The 21,793-nt window shown below is 39.1% G+C and overlaps 1 pseudogene; it reads right to left on the minus strand.

The window, feature by feature from the left end:
• Nucleotides 1-8,440: 8,440 nt before the first annotated feature.
• Nucleotides 8,441-10,994, minus strand: LOC113011955 (UDP-glucuronosyltransferase 1-2 pseudogene; annotated as a pseudogene).
• Nucleotides 10,995-21,793: the final 10,799 nt, after the last annotated feature.

Consider the following 21,793-nt stretch of genomic DNA (forward strand, 5'->3'; position numbering starts at 1 on the left):
GGGAGAAAAAGGGGAGTGGAAAGGTACGAGCAGTCATCGAGCAAAAACGGGAGCTGGAAGCATGTAAATATAATAATAACCACTGCAGCCAAGAAGAGTGCCTGACGAGCCCAGTTGTAAGTAAGCTATTAAGACTCGACTGTACACTGTGTTCGTGTTTTCCTCCGAAAACAACAAGTTCCGTTGGAGCAGTCTTTCAACGCCTCTCTCTGTCTGTCGCAAGAAAAGTTGACCCACACAACAAAGTAGAGCTATTTTTCGGCTACCAGCCGACAGGGACCCCGCCGTATTATGCTGGGCTTACACTGTGCGATTTTTTCAGTCGCGCGATTCAGCTCCTGCTCAAACTGTACGATTGACTCGCAGGGGTTAGAAGTTCATAGGTCACGATGCAGGGTCTCACACTATACGGCCCGATGCTCTGATGCGACCTGAGTGCTCACACTGTGCGTCCATAAAAATGAAGGTTATAACAGAAATTCTGTCGCTCGCTCTCCCTCTCCGTCTTTCACTCACACAGACACACCACCACCATCAACTTTGCTAAATTGCTAATGAAAAACATTGGTCAGGCAGCTGTGATTGAGCAGCAGTGTCGATCCAACTATTTTCACGGTTGTTGTGGTCGTGATAATTTTGTGAGGCCACATCGAAAGGGCTCGGATGGTTCTACAGGTTGTGCCTCCATCGCTTGTGTCCAGATCACACGCTGCACTGCCGTGCTACGCCGTCTTTTTCGCTGACATTTGTGTTTGCGCGTGCGCAGTGTGGCAAACTGCGGTGACACCCTCAAGACCAAGCGATTGATGATCGGGAGCTGGTCGTGAGGTGTCAATCGCTTCTCGTTACCCCACGTATACTACACGATGCACGACGCACGATAAAGGCCAAAATCGGGCCGATCGCCAAAACGATCGCACGACTCAAAAATCGGCTCAAAATGGGCCAAAAATCGCACAGTGTGAGCCCAGCATTAGTCAGAGGTCCCTTTACTACAGTTCGGAGTCGCGGACCTTCAGTAATAGTAATAAATCACACAGCAATAGTACATTCACGTTGTTGTAAAAAGCATGATAATATTGTAGCGGGTCAGGGCTGTTCTGCTTGTACAGTTATGTTTTGTGTATGTTGCCATGGTGACGGGTGACGCCCTCTCACTGCGACGGTGTGTCCTTCCGGGGTCAGAGGGCGCCCTATGTGTGTTGTGGTTGCCGCGCTGAGCAGTTAGCTAGTGGCAGTGTGTTCTTCTGCAAATGTAATAAACGGCTGTGCTCCCTGGCTAGCTCACGGGAAGCAAGACCAAACGATACCTCCGTCTCCTCCTTGTCTGAACTCGCCACAATATATTAAGTAATCCAAAGTATTCAGAATACGTTACTGTCATTGAGTAACGTAACGGAATAGGTTACAGAATACATTTTGGGGCATGTATTCTGTATTCTGTAATGGAATACATTTTAAAAGTAACCTTCCCAACACTGCTTACTACAATGGGAAATCTCAAAACTAGCTAGCTTGACCTTGATGTTAGCATGACCTGGCGATAGCTGGGCTGACTCAGTTTAGTACTTCAACAATAAAATGCAACTTATTTAGGAAAGCCACTTGATATCTAGCTCCCTAAAGTACTTTCCTGTTGAATTATGGTTAGTTGTGATGCCAAGAAAATAGCACAGTTCAAAATGCTAAAGTTGTGGCTTTAAAATTTGCAGTACAAAAACCAGTGGGTGATGTCTCAGTGTTTAAATCCACGTTTCATTTAGATTATAGTATTAGGATCCTGGAAATATGGTCTGTTTGTCATGTTCCTTTCCTGAGAGGTTCTGTCCTATTGAAGGGGCATTGTCCTGCTGGGAGAGGCCACTTCCATTAGAGAATATACTATGAAGGGTGCTTGGAGCTCGAAACAATGTTTAAGTCGATGATATGTGTTTCTAAATGTATGACCCAAGGCTTCAGAAACAGAACCATTACATGGTAAAAATTCTGTAAAGTTTACACACACAGACACATTCACACATGCATGCTGTTTATCTTTGAGGCACAATTACTTTCATTCATTTTAATCCATGTATTCCATGTTCACACTTGTCTTCTCACAAATGACCTCCTAACATGTTAGGGCAGCACTACATATCTCATACCATGGAAAAGTTATGATGATATTCCTGGATTAGGAAAGCTGATAAAAGTAGAACCAAATATGCATCAGCTTGAGAATGCTGAGCAAGCCAGAACTTATTTTTGAGATGAGATATCCAGACAAAGACATCCAGTAATGTGTTTTGGATATTTTAATGTCATAAAAAACCCCAGAGGTCTAAAATACTGGAAGGATTGAGCAGGATTAAAAGCAGGATGTGGCCTCCTGCCTGTATTGTTGATCTCTAACCACCTGGCACAATGAGCAGATGCTGTAGATAGCAGATTTGATATATTAAGCTGTCACGTGTCCCTAAGTAGAGACACAAAATGTCTCAAGGGAGAAAAGGTGCAAGGCATCTGTCTGAATATACATTGAATTATGCAGAGGGTGTGATGGGACGAACAACATCTGGCATCCGCAGCACGCTGCAGCACATCCAGCAGATGGAGACAGAAATGCTTTCATGTGTGGTTTTGCAGACAGAGAAGCAGCTGGAGGCAACACAACCTGCAGAAGGTCACATGGCTGTGATGGGAAAACAGGCCTTATCTGAGAAGCTGTATCACATTCTTTATCTTTATTTGTTCGTTGTAAGAAGTTAGATATATCAATATAATTTTCTAAATACAGACTTTAGTCTACATAAGGGCAGGTAGAGAAAAATGCTCTGGATATTCAACATGTTTAATTCAGTAGTATACTTACCTACTTTTTAGCTCACGGTTTCTATTAAGTTGGCTAATGTTTTTTGTGTGTTTCCATAAACACGCTAAATACTGTATATACAGATGTGGATAAACCTATTAGCTTGGCTACGGCATTTAAAGTTTTTGTCAAAGATTTATTAACAGAGCAATGGATTTTAAACATCATATTTCAACAGGGTCAGTAGTATTAGCTCTAATGAAAAACTGAACTTTTTACTGAGCCACAGCACAAACCACTGCTGTGCAATTATGTGTTTTAACTTTGTAATCCCCAAAGCTTGTAAAATCAAGTTGAAAGTGACTTTAGTACAAGCTTCAAATTTACATGTGATATAAAATGTTTAGGGAGGGTTTAAGCTCTCACTTTTTAAAGCATCATGTCCAAAGGAAAATAAATCAGTGTAGACTACTGCTAGCAGGAGATGGGTATACAAAGTTATCACAAGTGTTCCCAAGAGTAGTGTACTAAAAAATATCTTCAAGAAAGTAAGAGAATCACAGAATACGGAACAAGCCTGGCAGAGGCAAGAAGAGAAATATTTCAAAGACTCTGGAAAGAACTGGTGAGAGATGTGTTTAAAGACAGAACAACTGACAATGTATGAGTGACTGACTCAGCCAAGTTGGGATGTGTAGTCTCAAAGAAGACACTCACTAGAAATGTGCACAGGAATTGACTGCAAAGAAAACTTGAAACACCTGACCCCAACACCTTCAAACCAGACTGAACTAAGAACAGCCCAAAGGAAGTTTAAGCATAGTGGAAGTGTGTCTCTTGTGCGACAAAAGACACACAGATGAGACAAAACTAGAGGTGTTTGTCCATCCGGTCTTTAAGTCTAATGTCGTTAGCCGTGCCTGGGCCCAAACAGAGTTAGAAGTTAGCAGGAAGTTAGCTCACTAGTTTCCATCAAAATATTATATACCACGTTCTCACTTAGGGATTTCCGAAACAAATTAAGACGTACAGCTCTGCTATCACTTCTGACATAAATGAAGACAGGAAAGTAAACAGCAGCATTTGTAGGTGTTACTGAAGTTTGACTAGCTGGTATATAATGATGTGCTACTTGTTGGCTAGCTACACAGCTATGGTTAGCATAATATAAACAGTGAAGCTGGAGGGTGAACGCTAACTTTTTTCCACTCAATAAAAGTTAATGTGAGGGTTCCTGAAGGTTCTGGACAAATGCAATTGCATGGAGGGATGCTGTAAATGGACCGAACTTCAGTCGGGAGAACAACTGAGATGATTCATGGACTGTAGTTAATTCAATTCAATTCAATTTTATTTATATAGCGCCAAATCACAACAAAAGTCGCCTCAAGGCGCTTCATGTAGGTTTTTAAAACCTATATCGTAAGGTTTTAAAAACTGAGCTTTGAAATGAATAGTGGTAATAAAAACTGAGAGAAGCCAACAGTGATCACTGACTGTTTTTAGGGGCTTGTTGAGATTAAATAGAACAAGTTACAAAGCATTAAAACATGTAACAAACATCCATCCATCCATTCGCTTCCGCTTATCCTTTTCAGGGTCGCGGGGGGCGCTGGAGCCTATTCCAGCTGTCATAGGGCGAGAGGCAGGGTACACCCTGGACAGGTCGCCAGTCTGTCACATGGCCAAAACAGGGACAGACAACCATTCGCACTCACATTCATTCACACATTCACACCTAGTGGCAATTTGGATTATCCAATTGACCTATCCTCACAAGCTTGTGGGGATGTAAAAAACACAAAAGCCTTATTAAAAGTGGAGTAATTTGGACCCGGAAGCAGGATTCATCACATCATCACTTAAAGAGCAGATAGAGACACTGTTTATGTTTGGAGAAAGAAGGGAGAGAAATACAATCCAAAGTACAGGGAGTATTATGTTGTGGCGGTGCTTCATTGCATCTAGAAATGAAGACTGAAGATTTTGAAAGACAATCTTGAGACTTTCGACAGAGAACAATGAGCCAGGCTTGCTCAGGAGGTGAGTGTGAGACTTGTTGAAAGCAACAACTGACTACAGGCGGTTAGCTAACAAAAAGGATGCACAACTTACTATTAGCATTGGAGAGCTTATGTTTGATCCTGGTAGGTTTTTTTTTGTTTGTTTGTTTTTTGAGGGGGGGGGGGGGGGGGGGGTTCTGTGTGCAACGTAAAATAATGTAAGCATCCATAATAAAGCTTGGATGTTTGGAAAAGTTGTGTTAAAAATTCTTTGCTCTGTTTAACAACACTTGAAATATACTTGTAAAACACAACAATGAATTTTCATAGGAAGGGCTAATAATCCTATCTTCATCTGTATATTGGCAATACAACAAAACATTCTGCTAGTATTAATTGAAGACCGAGGCTGCTGTTTGCATAAACACATTTGTTGTTAGGGTGATTACTTCAATACGTAAGGTCAGCAAATGAAGACATGCATGGCTATGTTTCTCGTGGGACTCTTTCTACATTCACTGCACCTTTTCAAAGTTGACCTCAAACCCAAAACATGTGAACAAAGCTCCTCGAGGCACTCGCTGGTTCAGAACTTTTCCTTCCTTCAATTGTTTTGCGTCATGATATGGCTCATTTCAACCCCCATGACACCATTTACTCAGACGCCTGGCATGTACTGACAGCTACTGTTTACTATTCATCGCACAATATTTTTGCACGAATTTCACTACAGCATAAACTATTAAAAGAAAACCTCTTCACACTATGTCAGAATTTAGGTTGGCAAATCTTTTGCATATGTAAACTTCCAAAGTCATTTGAATGCACGAGTGCTAGCAAGAATATTGTAAGCAGGTGTAGGATTGTAAGACCAGCTTGGAAAAAATGTATATAAACAGTTAATTAACAGATTAGTTTGGTCTGAATATGTGTTTGTGACAAAAATGACCGACCCGACCACACAGTTCACATGTTTCAAAACTTTTTATTTAGTTGTTCTTTCTTCCAACCCTCGGCCGCAGCTTTTCAACTGCCAGCCACACACAAAACACCAACTTAGGTCCCGGTACATTCTTTATAGGTGAGACATAATCAGCGGATGGAGCTCAGGTGTGTCTCAGGCTCCCCTGACACCACCCTGAGCCCACTGCTCCACTCCTCCCCTGCACCTGAGCCACAAGCCACACCCTGCCATAGTGTTCTATGGGAAAAATGGACTCAAATGTTCATGTCTCAATCTCGTGTCTCATAATGATGTGAAGAAATATTTTTTAAAATGATTTAATATGAAGGCAATAGGCAGACTGTTACAGGCACAGCCCTAAAGAATGTAGCCTCATGGGCAGTGTAGTCCGTGCTGCAGGGAGAATGGACTGCCATAGCCGTTATGTGTCTGTAGTGAGGGAGGGAGTAAAGGTGAGTGGAAAAGTACAACTTGGTGACAAGTTGTACTTTTCCATGTAAATATAATAATAACCACTGCAGCCAAAAAGAGTGCCTGACGAGCCCAGTTGTAAGTAAGCTATTAAGACTCGACTGTACACTGTGTTCCTGTTTTCTTCCAAAACATTAAGCTCCATTGGTGCAGCCTTTCGACGCCTCTCTCTGTTTCTCGCTAACAAAGTTGACCCTGACAACAAAGTAAAGCTAGTTTTCGGCTACGAGCCCGACACGAACCTGACGTATTAGCCAGAGGTCCCTTTACTACAGTTCAGAGCCGCGGACCTGTTTTATATATGCGCGGAATAGTTTTCTACACGAGATCACTGCAAAAAGTGTAGCCTTACCTAATGTCCACCTACTGTTACTCATTTTATATCATTTTTAAAAATCTAGTTGCTATTGGTACGGTGAGTAGCCTTCAGTAATAGTAATAAATCACACAGCAATAGGACATTCATTAGTTGTAAAAAAGCATGATAATATATTAAGTAATCCAAAGTATTCACAATACATTACTCTCATTGAATACATGACAAAATACATTTTGTCATGTATTCTGTAATCTGTAGTGGAATACATTTTAAACGTAACCTTCCCAACGCTGGATATATTAGTCATTCAGTGAGCATAAAATTGTGAAACAAACACAGCTGCTCATGTTTTTCGGCTCCTCTGCAAACATGTCTGTGTTGGGCAGGTGGTCACTTACAAATTACATTGTTATATTCAAAATCCTACTAATCAGGCCCCATCTTATCTTAATGACCTTGTAGTACCATATCACCCTATTAGAGCACTTCGCTCTCGCTCTGCAGGCCTACTTGTTGTTCCTAGAGTATTTAAAAGTAGAATGGGAGGCAGAGCCTTCAGTTTTCAGGCCCCTCTTCTGTGGAACCAGCTTCCAGTTTGGATTCAGGAGACAGACACGATCTCTACTTTCAAGATTAGGCTTAAAACTTTCCCTTTTGATAAAGCATATAGTTGGGGCTGGATCAGGTGACCCTGAATCCTCCCTTAGTTATGCTGCAATAGGTGTAGGCTGCTGGGGGATTCCCATGATGGATTGAGTTTTTCCTTTTCAGTCACCTTTCTCACTCAACATGTGTTAATAGACCTCTCTGCATTGAATTGTACCTGTTATTATTCTCTGTCTCTCTTCCACAGCATGTATTTATCCTGTCTTCCTTCTCTCACCCCAACCAGTAGCAGCAGATGGCCGCCCCTCCCTGAGCCTGGTTCTGCAGGAGGCTTCTTCCTGTAAAAAGGGAGTTTTTCCTTCCCACTGTCGCCAAAGTTCTTGCTCATGGGGGGGTCATATGATTTTTCATTTTTTTTTATCTTTATGTATTATTGTAGGGTCTACCTTACAATATAAAATGCCTTGAGGCGACTGTTGTTGTGATTTGGTGCTGTATAAATAAAACTGAATTGAATTGAATTATGTACTCTGGACATAATGGTGTGTTTAGCCATTTTGCAAAGAATAAAAACTATTTCAAATGCCACTTTATATGATTTTGGTTTTTCTTTTTCCCTGAAGATTCTCCTCCACACAATAGAGACCCATAAAGTGTTAAAGAACAGTTTTATGCTGACACATGTTCATCTCCATCTACCGAACACGTTTTTTGGGTTTGTTTTTTTTTTACTAATGTGTGAGTCTCTTCCTGACTTGGTCAGAGGTTATTTCCAAATTTAGCATCTCAAAAAAAAAAAACAACTGAACAGACACTGACCACCTTTGTGCTGTTTGCAGCCCTGAAGTAAACAATCCCACAATTGCCACACTACAATCTAATACAAAATAAGTGCAGTATTTTGACTGTTCAGTAAATATCATAATTTGCTCATGTACATCAACATTTATAAGAAATAACCAAGGAGAAGAAAGAAGATCAGTCAGTTTCATAAATGATCAATTGTTATTAAATCTAAGGCCTTGAGAACCAATCACAGAGAGTTGGGGAATGGCTGCAATCAAAGCATTGTAAGATAGTGAAAGATATACCCTTAGGCCCCCGTCTTTATTCAAACCAGTGTTCCTCCCTGTCCAAGATGTGTACATTCTCATCATTGAAAGACTGGCCAGCGTCTTTTGAGGATCACAGAGATGGTCGACCCAAAGGAGATGAACAGACTCAACCTTTTGGGATTTCCTTACCTGGATGATTGAACATGCATCAAGACACAAGCAAACATCACATGAATACAAAAAAACCCGATACCATTGGTTTTACATGGTCTTTTATTGAAGGTTAACATCTTGTTTTTAGAGTACAGTTCTCTGTAAGTTCTGTTTCATGCATTGTAAACTCACAGTTTGTATGTCATAACCTGTGATCTTGCATTTCTCTGAGCTGTGACTCAAAGATAGAATATCAATTTCACACCAACTGCAGTTTATGCCAAATGTAACACGCTCACACCCATCCTCTAAACCTCAGCTTAAAACTATGTCAAAAAGCTCAAAAAAGCTTCAAGGCTTGAAAAGAGTTCACCTCTTTTGCTTTCCTTGTAGTCATTGCTGGCTGGCCATATTAAACATGGCCAACCCATCAAATAACCAGGACAGCATGTGCAAGTAAGTCCAATGAGCCAAAAACTTTCTTCCTCCCATTTATTGTTTAAACTTACTGTTTATGGGGGGCAGCCAATCAGAATAAATTTGGCCTAAAGGGAGTGAAAGGGAGCTCTTTCAAACAGTTAAAGCACATTTGTAGCTAATTGTAATAAAGTTAGCAAAAAAAGTAAAGAAATTTGTGTTTAGTCAATTATTTCATTGTTGTAACGATGCTTCCTGTCAATATATCGTATGTGTTGGAAAGGCTGTTTATTTTCCCTTAATGCATTTGTAGGTTTAGCAGCAGAGCTGAGCTTATGGAGTGCACCTTCTCTGACAATCAACCAAGAAGCATTATTACAACAAACAAATAATGGATCGAAAACAAATTTCCTGACCTTTGATATCATATCAAAAACCATGTTGTACTATATGGTGCCTATATGAAGTAAAAGTATTCCCCCTGAATGACAAATCTCTTTTGGGGTAACTTTTTCGAAATCTCTAGCAAATGCAGTTCTAATTGCAATGATTTACATCTTCTTTGGAGAAAAATTTTGGGAGAAATTATTGTAAAGACTAATCATGTGACACTGACTCTGTCAAGCTAAACGTTGCAAAGACTGCATCATGTTTGGCTCATTTACTCTGGTTTCATTTTTCTCTTTGACCTCCGGCAGCAGAGGAGCCTACAGACAAAGACCACAGCCCAGATGAAAATTCCAGTTATGGCTATGGTTAAAGCAGCCACATCCAGACAGAAGTAGGAATACCAAGGCAGATGAAAACCTGCTGACTGTAGGTGAGGTGCTCCTTTGTTCCTGATGACATATTCAATCCAAAAAATGGCAGTGTCCATTGGAGTCATTGGCTTGTCACGGTGTAGCTGGGACAGACGCTGCATGTTAGTGTGGAAAGAGGGATTCTCAAGAACATCCTTGAGAGCGCCCAGGAAGTCTTCTTTGGTCAGTTGTCAAACTGGTAAGTTGTCAAACTGGTCAAGGAGGAGTGGGAGGCCCACAACAGGAACACTGTGGTAGATGGCTTCATACATGCCATTGGTGCCTCCATGGGCCACAAAGGCACGAGTCTTGGGGTGTCCCAGGAGGTCGCTCTGAGGTAGCCACTCCAACAGCAGGGTGTTGTTTCCGAGAGATGAAGGTTTTTCACCCACAAAATGCCAAATCACCTTCTGAGGGAGCTCAGCAAAAGCAGCAGCGATGGCCTCTGTGACCTTCCGAGGTAGGGCTGATATAAATGTCCCCAGAGAAATGAAAACCACCCCGTGATCTCCGGAGCTTTGCATGAATGCTTCCAGCTCAGCAGGAAGGGGTTGGGCCTTTTTGCAGTGGAAGCCCCCTATATATACTACATTTGGTATTGTGGGCCGAGGGAACTCAAAGACAAAATCTGCCCTGAACAGCCAGATATCAGCTCTACGCTGTAAAGACAGCAAATCAGTACCTGGAGGGAAGTGTCGTTGGAGCAGGTCTGAGTAGGCAGGATTTATGATCAAGTGCTGTTCAATGACATTATAAAGATAATTCAGCATATTTTTGATTCTTTCCAGAAAGTCCATCTGATCATGGAGCTCACTAGCTGACACAGGGACATATGAGATAGGAGAGGGAGCTATGGTGAAATGACCTTCTCCAGTATTAATCCAGCGCACATTAAAAACTATAGGCAGCTCGAGGTAAGTTGCAAGAAGCATCCCTATTGTCATACCAGGGTCAGTTAACATTAAATCAAACTTGGTATCCTGTAGCTTCTGAATAAATACTGTGTCTTCTATTATTGTAGCAACTGATCTGGCCCAGATCTTGTGACCCTGATCTAACACGGACGTGATCAAGTACTGTTGGCAGAGCGTGCGTATAAATGTAGGATAAGTGCGACATTCCATAACATCTTGTAACATTTTGTTGTAGTAGTTAATGTCTGACTCATCCACAACCGTGCTTATATTAATAGAAGTATAAATGGAAGAGTTATTAGGGATGTACCAGCTCTTTGCAGAACGCAGAACTGTGATGTTGTGGCCCCTGGAGTGTAACTGTTCAAGGATAAGTTTCATGTTTATCCAGTGGCTACCATCGACAGGGACTACCAGAATGTTGCTGCTGCTACATGGAGGGGGGCTGAGAAGCAGGAAGCAGAGCAGTGTCAGAATCAGAGGGATGGAAAGACCGGACATTTCCTGGAAGAAATAATAGACAGAAACAAATAATCAGACTTGTAACCTCAGTGAACGCTAATACATTAAAAGTTTAATAGTTACTGAGTCACTGCCGAAATACTTACGTTTCAGACTGGTTTTTGTTTTAATCCCATAGTCAATAAGCAAATGTTCGGAAACTAACTCGGGCCGATTATCAACTCAATTTACCTAGTAACACATAGTCAATAAAAACATTTGATGAACTCTGTGCTATATGCACCTCAGCATCCGTTGACCCCAGTCTGTGATTTTACATGGCCTGCCACCAGCCTCCCAGCTGCTGTTGTTCCTTATCACTTCCACTTTGTTACAATACCACTAACAGCTCACTGTGGAGTATTTAGTAGCAAGGAAATTTTGTTTCACGGTTTCCCAAAGGAATTCACTAAGCTCCTAGGATTCTTCCACAAATGCTTGTAGAAGCAGTCTGCATGTCTAGGTGCTTGGTTTAATACACCTGTGACCATGGAAGTCATCGGAACACCTGAATTTAATGATTCGTGCAAAGTGTGAACACTTTTCGCTATATAGTGTTTTGTTTGAATAGAAATTGTCTGCGAATTTAAGTCATTGAAATCCATTATTCTGGAAAGGCTTAAAAAGCCATTTATAAGGCTGTGGGACCTCAGTGAACCACAGTAAGAACCATTATTCACAAATGGAGGAAACCTGTAACAGTGGCGAACTTTCACAGGAGTGGCCGGGCTACCATAATGACTCCAAGAGTACATGCAAGAGGTCAGAAAACCCCCCAAAAAGACTTCTAAACAGCTCCAAGCCTCACTTGTCACAGTAAAGATTCTTAGGGCAAAGAATATACATATATGTTCAAAGGATGAGTGCTAAAAGTCCAATTGCTCATCATTGGTTTTATAACATTATGAAAATCAAATTTTGCCTGTTTGATTTAGGATCAAGATGCACTGAGCTTTAACATCTTTCAAGGTCCAATGATCTTTGCTACTAGCTTAGTATTAGAATGTGATCTGGTCTGTTGTTTGTTAGCAACAGCAGGTAGCTGTTTCTTTTTCTGTTTGCCACTTTAATATTTTACCAGTAGTTTGTCATTTTTGATGAGTCCAGGTTTCCTCAGTGCATAAACAACCCTGCAGGAGACCCAGATCGAACCTGTAGAATTCTTTACTTTGGCTTACTTGGCAACGTGGCAACCTCTACTGGGTTATCATGAGCCAGTACAGGTCTGAAGCAATCCTTTTTTACTTCAGACAGTCTTTTCATCCCTTCACTCAGATAAGATACTTTTAAATTTCTAACCTATTGTTCAGCTTTCTGACTTTCACATGGATGCAGAGACCAATAAATATAAGCAGACAGACACGTGTCAGTAACAGGCTCTGAAGCCACTCATCATGTTACAGATCAGAGTCCCTGGGTTTGGGACTGTTGGGATCTTTCCAGTAAGAATGAATGTAATTTTTTAATTTGAATTTTAAAAAGTTTAATAAAGGGGTCATTAAGGGGCTATACAAATATATAGTACATCAGACTTTACTTTTCCAACAGTCATCACTATCTGCCCCCTCTATAATCTGTGGCTGGAATTCTTCACACATCCACCCTTCAATTAGCTATTTGTTTGGACAGAATATCTTGTGTGAATATGCTTTTTAAAAAAAAAAAAAACCCCAAAAAAACCCCACTCAATCTGTATTATTGCTGTCATTTTTAAGTGAAATGTTTTCGATTAAAATAAAGCTTACCCTAACATCCTAATGTGTGATGCAGCAGAACTATGTTCTGTTAATGGAGTAGCTTATCGGTGACAACTCTTCCAGAGTAGCAAGTGGAATTTGCCTTTTTTGCGGACGGCTTCTTTTGCCTTTCACTGCAGATGATGTGTTTATGTTTTCATCTAGAGCAATTTTTGGGGCAGCTGCTGAGGAGAAGTTAATAGTATGTGCAACCTCTGGCTGTATCTTGGTCATATGGTCAACGTACTCACAATGTGGAGGCTTAATTCCGTTGTTTTCGTTCAAATTCTTTGGTTTTTGATCAAATTCTGTTCTTTTCTTTCAAATTCTGTTGTTTCATTCAAATTCCATTATTTGTTCTCAAATTCTGTTCGTTTCATTGAAATCCCGTTGTTTTCCTTCAAATGCTTTTGTTTTCATTCTAATTCTACTCTTTTTATTCAAATTCTATTGTTTGTTTTAGAATTCTGTTGCTTTCATTCAAACTCTGTGCTGTACATTCTAATTTCGTTGTTTTCATTCAAATTCCGTTGTTTTCATTGTAATTCTGTTGTTTTCATGCAAATTATTTTGTTTTTGATCAAATTCTGTTGTTTTCATTCAAATTCCGTCATTTTCATTTTAATTCTGCTGTTTTCATTCTAATTCTGTTGTTTGTTTTAAACTTCCATTGTTTTCATTCAAATTCTGTTGTTTTCATTCAAATTCTGTTCTGTTCATTCTAATTCTGTTGTTTTCATTCAAATTCTATTCATTTCATTCTAATTCCGTTCTTTTCATTGAAATTCCGTTGTTTTCATTCAAATGCTTTTGTTTTCATTCTAATTCTACTCTTTTTATTCAAATTCCATTGTTTGTTCTCAAATTCTGTTGTTTTGATTCAAATTCCGTCATTTTCATTTTAAGTTCCATTGTTTTGATTCAAATTCTGTTCAGTTCATTCTAATTTCATTGTTTTCATTCAAACTCTGTTCTGTACATTCTAATTCCGTTGTTTTCATTCAAATTCTATTCATTTAATTCTAGTTCCGTTCTTTTCATTGAAATTCCATTGTTTTCATTCAAATGCTTTGGTTTTTGATCAAATTCTGTTCTTTTCTTTCAAATTCTGTTGTTTCATTCAAATTCCATTATTTGTTCTCAAATTCTGTTCGTTTCATTGAAATTCCGTTGTTTTCATTCAAATGCTTTTGTTTTCATTCTAATTCTAGTCTTTTTATTCAAATTCTATTGTTTGTTTTAGAATTCTGTTGCTTTCATTCAAACTCTGTGCTGTACATTCTAATTCTGTTGTTTTCATGCAAATTATTTTGTTTTTGATCAAATTCTGTTGTTTTCATTCAAATCCCATTGTTTTCATTCAAATTCTGTTCTTTTCATTCTATTTCCATTGTTTTGATTCAAATTCCATTGTTTTCATTCAAATTCTGTTCTGTTCATTCAAATTCCATTGTTTGTTCTCAAATCCTGTTCGTTTCATTCAAATTCTGTCGTTTTCATGTTAATTCTGTCGTTTTCATTCTAATTCTGTTGTTTTCATTCAAATTCCGTTGTTTTCATTCAAATTCTGTTCTTTTCATTCTATTTACATTGTTTTGATTCAAATTCCATTGTTTGTTCTCAAATTCTGTTGTTTTCATTCAAATTCCGTCGTTTTCATGTAAATTCTGTTGTTTTCATTCTAATTCTGTTGTTTGTTTTAAACCTCCATTGTTTTCATTCAAGTTCCATTGTTTTCATTCAAATTATGTTCTGTTCATTCTAATTTCGTTGTTTTCATTCAAACTCTGTTCTGTACATTCTAATTCCGTTGTTTTCATTCAAATTCTATTCATTTAATTCTAGTTCCGTTCTTTTCATTGAAATTCCATTGTTTTCATTCAAATGCTTTGGTTTTTAATCAAATTCTATTGTTTTCAATCTAATTCTATTGTTTTCATTCAAATTCCATTGTTTGCTCTCAAATTCTGTTCGTTTCATTAAAATTCTGTCGTTTTCATGTTAATTCTGTTTTTTTCCTTCTAATTCTGTTGTTTTCATTCAAATTCCGTTGTTTTCATTACAATTCTGTTCTTTTCATTCTATTTCCATTGTTTTGATTCAAATTCCATTGTTTGTTCTCAAATTCTGTTGTTTTCATTCAAATTCTGTCATTTTCATGTTAATTCTGTTCTGTTCATTCTAATTCCGTTGTTTTCATTCAAATTCTATTCATTTCATTCTAATTCCTTTCTTTTCATTGAAATTCCATTTTTCATTCAAATGCTTTTGTTTTCATTCGAATTCTACTCTTTTTATTCAAATTCCATTGTTTGTTCTCAAATTCTGTTGTTTTCATTCAAATTCCGTCATTTTTATTTTAATTCTGTTGTTTTCATTCAAGTTCCATTGTTTTCATTCAAACTCTGTTCTGTTCATTCTAATTCCATTGTTTTCATTCAAATTCTATTCATTTCATTCTAATTCCGTTGTTTTCATTCAAATTTTGTTCTGTTCATTCTAATTCCGTTGTTTTCATTCAAATCCTGTTCTTTTCATTCAAATTCCATTGTTTGTTTTAGAATTCTGTTGCTTTCATTCAAACTCTGTTCTGTACATTCTAATTCCGTTGTTTTCATTCAAATTCTATTCATTTAATTCTAGTTCCGTTCTTTTCATTGAAATTCCGTTGTTTTCATTCAAATGCTTTCGTTTTTAATCAAATTCTATTGTTTTCATTCAAATTCCATTGTTTGTTCTCAAATTCTGTTGTTTTCATTCAAATTCCGTCGTTTTCATGTTAATTCTGTTGTTTTCATTCTAATTCGGTTGTTTGTTTTAAACCTCCGTTGTTTTCATTCAAATTCTGTTGTTTTCATTCAAATTATGTTCTGTTCATTCTAATTCCATTGTTTTCATTCAAATTCTATTCATTTCATTCTAATTCCGTTCTTTTCATTGAAATTCCGTTGTTTTCATTCACATGCATTTGTTTTCATTCTAATTCTACTCTTTTTCTTCACAATCCATTGTTTGTTCTCAAATTCTGTTGTTTTCATTCTAATTCCGTCATTTTAATTCTGTTGTTTTAATTGAAGTTCCATTGTTTTCATTCAAATTCTGTTCTGTTCATTCAAATTCCATTGTTTGTTCTCAAATCCTGTTCGTTTCATTAAAATTCTGTCGTTTTCATGTTAATTCTGTCGTTTTCATTCTAATTCTGTTGTTTTCATTCAAATTCCGTTGTTTTCATTCAAATTCTGTTCTTTTCATTCTATTTCCATTCTTTTGATTCAAATTCCATTGTTTGTTCTCAAATTCTGTTGTTTTCATTCAAATTCCATCGTTTTCATGTTAATTCTGTTGTTTTCATTCTAATTCTGTTGTTTGTTTTAAACCTCCATTGTTTTCATTCAAGTTCCATTGTTTTCATTCAAATTCTGTTCTGTTCATTCTAATTTCGTTGTTTTCATTCAAACTCTGTTCTGTACATTCTAATTCCGTTGTTTTCATTCAAATTCTATTCATTTAATTCTAGTTCCGTTCTTTTCATTGAAATTCCGTTGTTTTCATTCAAATTCTTTGGTTTTTAATCAAATTCTATTGTTTTCAATCTAATTCTATTGTTTTCATTTTAAATTCCATTGTTTGTTCTCAAATTCTGTTGTTTTCATTCAAATTCCGTCGTTTTCATGTTAATTCTGTTGTTTTCATTCTAATTCTGGGCCCTGTTTCAGGAAGCCGGTTTAGTGGAAAAACTGAGTAAGTATACCCTGAGTTAACAAAAACTCTGGGTTTTCGGTTTCACAAAGCGAGTTCAGCTGAAGCCTGAGTGAGTCACTATGACGACACACTCCGTGAAGCTAACCTGCCCCCTAGCAGGTTTACTACAACTAACCCTGACTGTCTCCGCCTCTTTGTCAGAAACCTGACAGTAGGAAGTGTCAGACATGGCGTGCCCCTTCCTTGAAGAGCCAGTAGATCGTGAAGCCCAAATTCTCCGCAGAGCTCTCCGCCGGGAGAGAGTGATCAGAGCGCGTTTGGACATTTTATCATTTCCTGATGATTTTCTGTGTGAACGTTACCGTTTCTCAGCACAATCTATAAGTTATTTGGATAACATCCTCAGGCCTAATATTACGCATGTGACACATCGCGGACATGCTCTCAGTTCATTGCATATTATTTGTATTGCACTTCGGTTTTTTGCAAACGGGAGCTTTCTGTATAATATTGGTGACGCTGAGCACGTTTCCAAGGCTACCGTCTGTCGGGCAGTCAGGAATGTTACAGTTGCACTGAAACGTCTCCTGCACTCGTTTGTGGTGTTCCCCGGTCATAGACCCACAAGATTTATCAAAGAAGGATGCCACAAAATTGCAGGTATCAGGATGACCAAAACTTAATTTATGGTGTGGTGATACTTGGACTACTACTTAAATTTTACATTTATTTTCAGGGTTCCCAGGCGTGATTGGCTGTATAGATGGCACTCACATTCCAATCATTGCTCCTTCAGTAAATGAAGGAGACTATGTGAACAGGAAGTCTTTCCACAGCATTAATGTACAGGTACATAGTTCCCTGTAGCATTTCAAACTAACAAATTATTCCATTATAGTAATGGATGCTAATTTGTGTTCTCTGCACTGTGAAGATCATGATGCTGCCAACATTATCACAAATGTGGAAGCCAAGTGGCCAGGCTCTGTCCATGACTCACAAATATTCCGTGAATGTACACTGAGCACAAAATTTGGACATGGTGAGTTGAGAATACTTTAAAATATATAAAGACCAATTGCTTCAGGGACATTTGAACTGAAGTGTATCCTTCTGTCTTAGGAGAGTTCACTGGCTACTTGCTTGGTGATAGGGGGTATCCATGTTTACCCTATTTGCTTACCCCTTACCCTGACCCTGAACCGGGCCCACAGCAGCGATATAATCTGGCTAATTGCAGGACAAGAGCCAGAATTGAAATGACTATCGGAATGCTTAAGGCCCGGTTCCAGTGCCTGCAAAGACTCAGGGTCACCCCAGAAAGGGCATGTGACATTATTGTGGCATGTGTGATTCTTCACAACATTGCCACAATTAGAGGAGAACACTGTCCTTCTGAACCAAACAGCAGCAGTGATCCAAACCATGAACATCCTGACCCTCGCACGGACATACAAGATGGAAGCGCAGTCAGAGACACCATATGTCACAATCATTTCTTTTGACCCATCACCTCAACATGTTGAAAGAAGAATAAACTGATTTTTTGTTCAACTGGCTTTATTGGTCACCTGTGTTTCCTGTACACAAAGTATTAAAAGATGTACACCTCATAAAGTGTCTCTGTTGCTTCCTCCTCTGTAACAGCTGTCAATGTTTCTTCATTATTTTCCTGTAGTAAAGAAATTAACAACATTGCTGTTCTACTGTAAACTCATATAATCTGTGGAGTATTACTCACAACTGCATGTTGGTCTGGCTCAACAGGAGGCTGCACCAGATGCAGTACACCACCACCATCAACTGATAGAATATGAGGTTCATACAGGTCACTTATGACTTACAAGGGACCAAATGGCAATTAACAAACATACCAATCACCTTACACTTCATTGTCATTATGCTCTCAAAGACAACCAAGACTGAGGCAAGGCAAAATCAGTAGGAAAATAACTTCACTACAAAATAATCCATTATGGTAAAGAGTTTATCAAATGAATGAGCAGCACTGCGAAGGTGACTGTGAAGAAAGGATGTATGCACATCATGTATTATTTTGAATTCACCCCCTATGTAGGCACTTGTGTCTTGCGGGGTTATTGACTCAGAGGATGTCCCCGCAGAGATGCCTTCGGCCACAGGGCGCCCACTGTTTTGGCTGAGGGCCAACTGCTCAGCCTCTGTGAGTGGTGGTGGTGGAGGACCCCCACCTGTTTTTCAGGCCTCCGCTTTTTTTCTGTTGGCTATAACGGGTCACATTTGAGCATACAGAGTACGCAAATATGTACTTGTAATGTGCTCAGATAATTTCAATAAGTGCTTACAGAAAGAAAATTAATGTAGCCTCTAACTGCAATTGATTTACATCGGACAAACAGACCAAGCACTATGGCTCATAATACAATTACACCTTACCTGTTTGGACTATATTTTTATATTTCATTTTTACTTGCTGCCAGGAACGTTTGGGGCCTGTTGGGTTGCACCTGCGCTCACATCACATCACAAAATAAAATGTATAAAATAACAAATAAAATAACATATGATAAAATAACGTGTTAAATGGGTGGAAATCCCTAGATCAATGTTTATATTAACACTCACGCATTGACTCTGTCGGCTATGTTTTGCCATGCATGCTCTCTTTCTTTTGCAGCTGTGGCTGTGTTACTTTTTTCCGCGGAATTTGCATGTTATCGGTATATGCTGCCATCAGAATTTCGGCCTCAAGCGCTGTAAAATACATTGACCGCGCCACGTGAAGATTCATCAGCCAGAATAAGTGTTTACTGACAATTGACAGTGATAGTGGACATCATTATCACTATTCCAACAATCCTCTCCACACAGACAAGCATAAACACACTTGACTATCACTAAATCAAATTAAACATGCATTTGTAATGACGCTACTTAAGTTTACAATACGGTTCATTTGCTCGGTCAGCAGGTGGCGGTATCTTCGTACACTGGGGAGTAAACTGCTATTAAATCAAACAGAAGAAGAAGAAAAAATCTGCACATGCGCAGTACGGATCGGGTAGACCCGATTTGTACGGTCCGACTTTGCACATGCGCAGTAAGGATCGGGGAATCCTGATCCGTAACTATCTTTTTATTTTTCATTTTTGTCTACATTATATTGAAATGCTTCATTATTGCAAACATTTTAAGAGATACTTATTATTCTTAACATCTTAACAGATACTCTGACCCATAACTATCGTAAAAGGCTTTGACCGGAAGTAGACACCATTCGCACATGTGTGGTACCGATCGGGTATCTGGTTCGGATCGGGTAGTGACACGCTCTCTCACCCAGGAAACACACAATCACAGAGAGAGCGTCACCCTGTAACCATGACAACCATAATGCGTCCGCCAGAACATAGCTGTCAAACAAAACCCAAACATTTAGTTAGTGCATTCTGGACTTACTGACCAATCAAAACACTGACAAAACACTTTATTCTTTAAGTCACACACACATTGTTCTGTTTTATACATGCAGTTTATGTGCAGCTGAAAGATGGGACGCAGGTATTGAAATACTGACCTTGAAATTTACCGACAACCTACCCTACTTCTTCAGTCTTAACTGCTAATCTATGTCAATATTGACATTTCAAGGTGTTCGAGGTATATAGGGCCTAAAAAATTGACCAAAAATAGATTCAGATTATATTATTGATGATGATAACAACAGTTTGATAGAAAAGCTGGCTGAGATTGTATATTTTGGTAGTATGGACACTGCTCAGGTGAAGCAAGAGCATAAACTCTGTGAGCCTGATTCTTTAAGGTCCCTCAAGCTCATCCCAAGCTGATTGATTAGACAGCCAATGTGATAGAGTTACGCACATTTACAATCACAAATGTCTGCAAGTACTCTGGATCATTTTCACAGGGAGAGGAACAGGACTGTTTGAATGAAGCTGTGAGGAACATTAAAGTAGAAGAGACCCATGTTTAAGGGACAGAATAATGTTTCTTTAATGTTTGCAAAGGCAGCAAAAGTTGTAGAACACAAGAGTGTGACTGAGTGTGAGATGGGTGTTTCAGGGAACGAGGGAAGAAGGAAGCAGCAAGGTCACACACCGGAGGGAAAATAATAAAGTAGTTACAATAACAGCCTGATTCAGTGTTCAGCAGTCATATCAGTGAAACACAGCCTGCCCCACCTATCCTCTGTCTCTGTGGAGTTACATAAACCTGGGCCAAAGAGCAGGAGTCAGTTGGAGGTATAGGCGGCCCACAGACGTACAGACGTATGCAGCTTTGAAGAATTGAAAAGAACACAAATTCATTCAGCTGAGGAGAGAACTAGCTCCAAGCTCCGTTTCTGTGCAGGTCAGGCTTCAGCAGTTATCAGAATCAACCTCCGAAGTCCACAACAGAAAAAGCTTTGCATAAAGCAGCAGATAAATCCCATTACCAAGCATGTAAATTCTACTTACACCAAAGCATAGCATTAACCTGCAAGCACTGCTCCAATGTGATCACATGTGGTTCGTCATGTGTACGGCAGGAACAACTAACGAGGCACTGGGATTCGGTCTCTGGTTAGCTCAATCTGCGAAAACAAACCTATGCATTCTCCAAGCAATGCCTTTCCCACTGAAATTAATAAAGTTAACGTCAGGTGTGAAAAGCGTTTGAAACTTGCGGTTGTGAATACAGGTCCTTTCTAATAAGTTTGTGGAGACGAATGTTAGGAATTATATCAACCTGTATTTCCCGACCTTGGTTCATGTCATTTCTTGTCATCAAGCGGGCAGGTTCACCGTTTGTGGTGTTGGGATTTATGTGGCAGTATTATTGTAAATAACATAGTACACTGTGTGCTACAAGTGGTTTGTGCCTTGGGTTTGGTGAGTAATTTTTTTAACTGTAATTAGCGCGGATGCAGCTTGCTAACTAAGTTTTCCAGTGTTAGCTGATAAATTAGCATGCAAACACATGCTGTTTATCTCTGAGGCACGATCACTTTCCTTCATGTCTGTGAAGGTTCTCAGTCATCCAGGTCAAGTCTAAGTCTAAGGAGCTTGGATTTAAAAGCATCTGGACTTCTTTAAGTCGTTCATAAAGAAGTCAGGTGAACCACTCCAATACACAGACTTAACAATGTGGTGTATGCTGTACAGTGTAGCGGGGAATGCCCAGACCTCTACATTGGAGAGACCAAACAGCCACTTCACAAGCGCATGGCACAACATAGAAGAGCCACCTCCACGGGACAAGACTCAGCAGTCCATCTGCATCTAAAGGACAAAGGTCACTCTTTCGAGGATGCCAATGTTCACATTTTGGACAGAGAGGACAGATGGTTTGAAAGAGGAGTGAAAGAAGCCATTTATGTCC

This window comes from Astatotilapia calliptera, chromosome 3 (assembly GCF_964374335.1).
Source record: "Astatotilapia calliptera chromosome 3, fAstCal68.1, whole genome shotgun sequence".
Classification (NCBI taxonomy): domain Eukaryota; kingdom Metazoa; phylum Chordata; class Actinopteri; order Cichliformes; family Cichlidae; genus Astatotilapia; species Astatotilapia calliptera.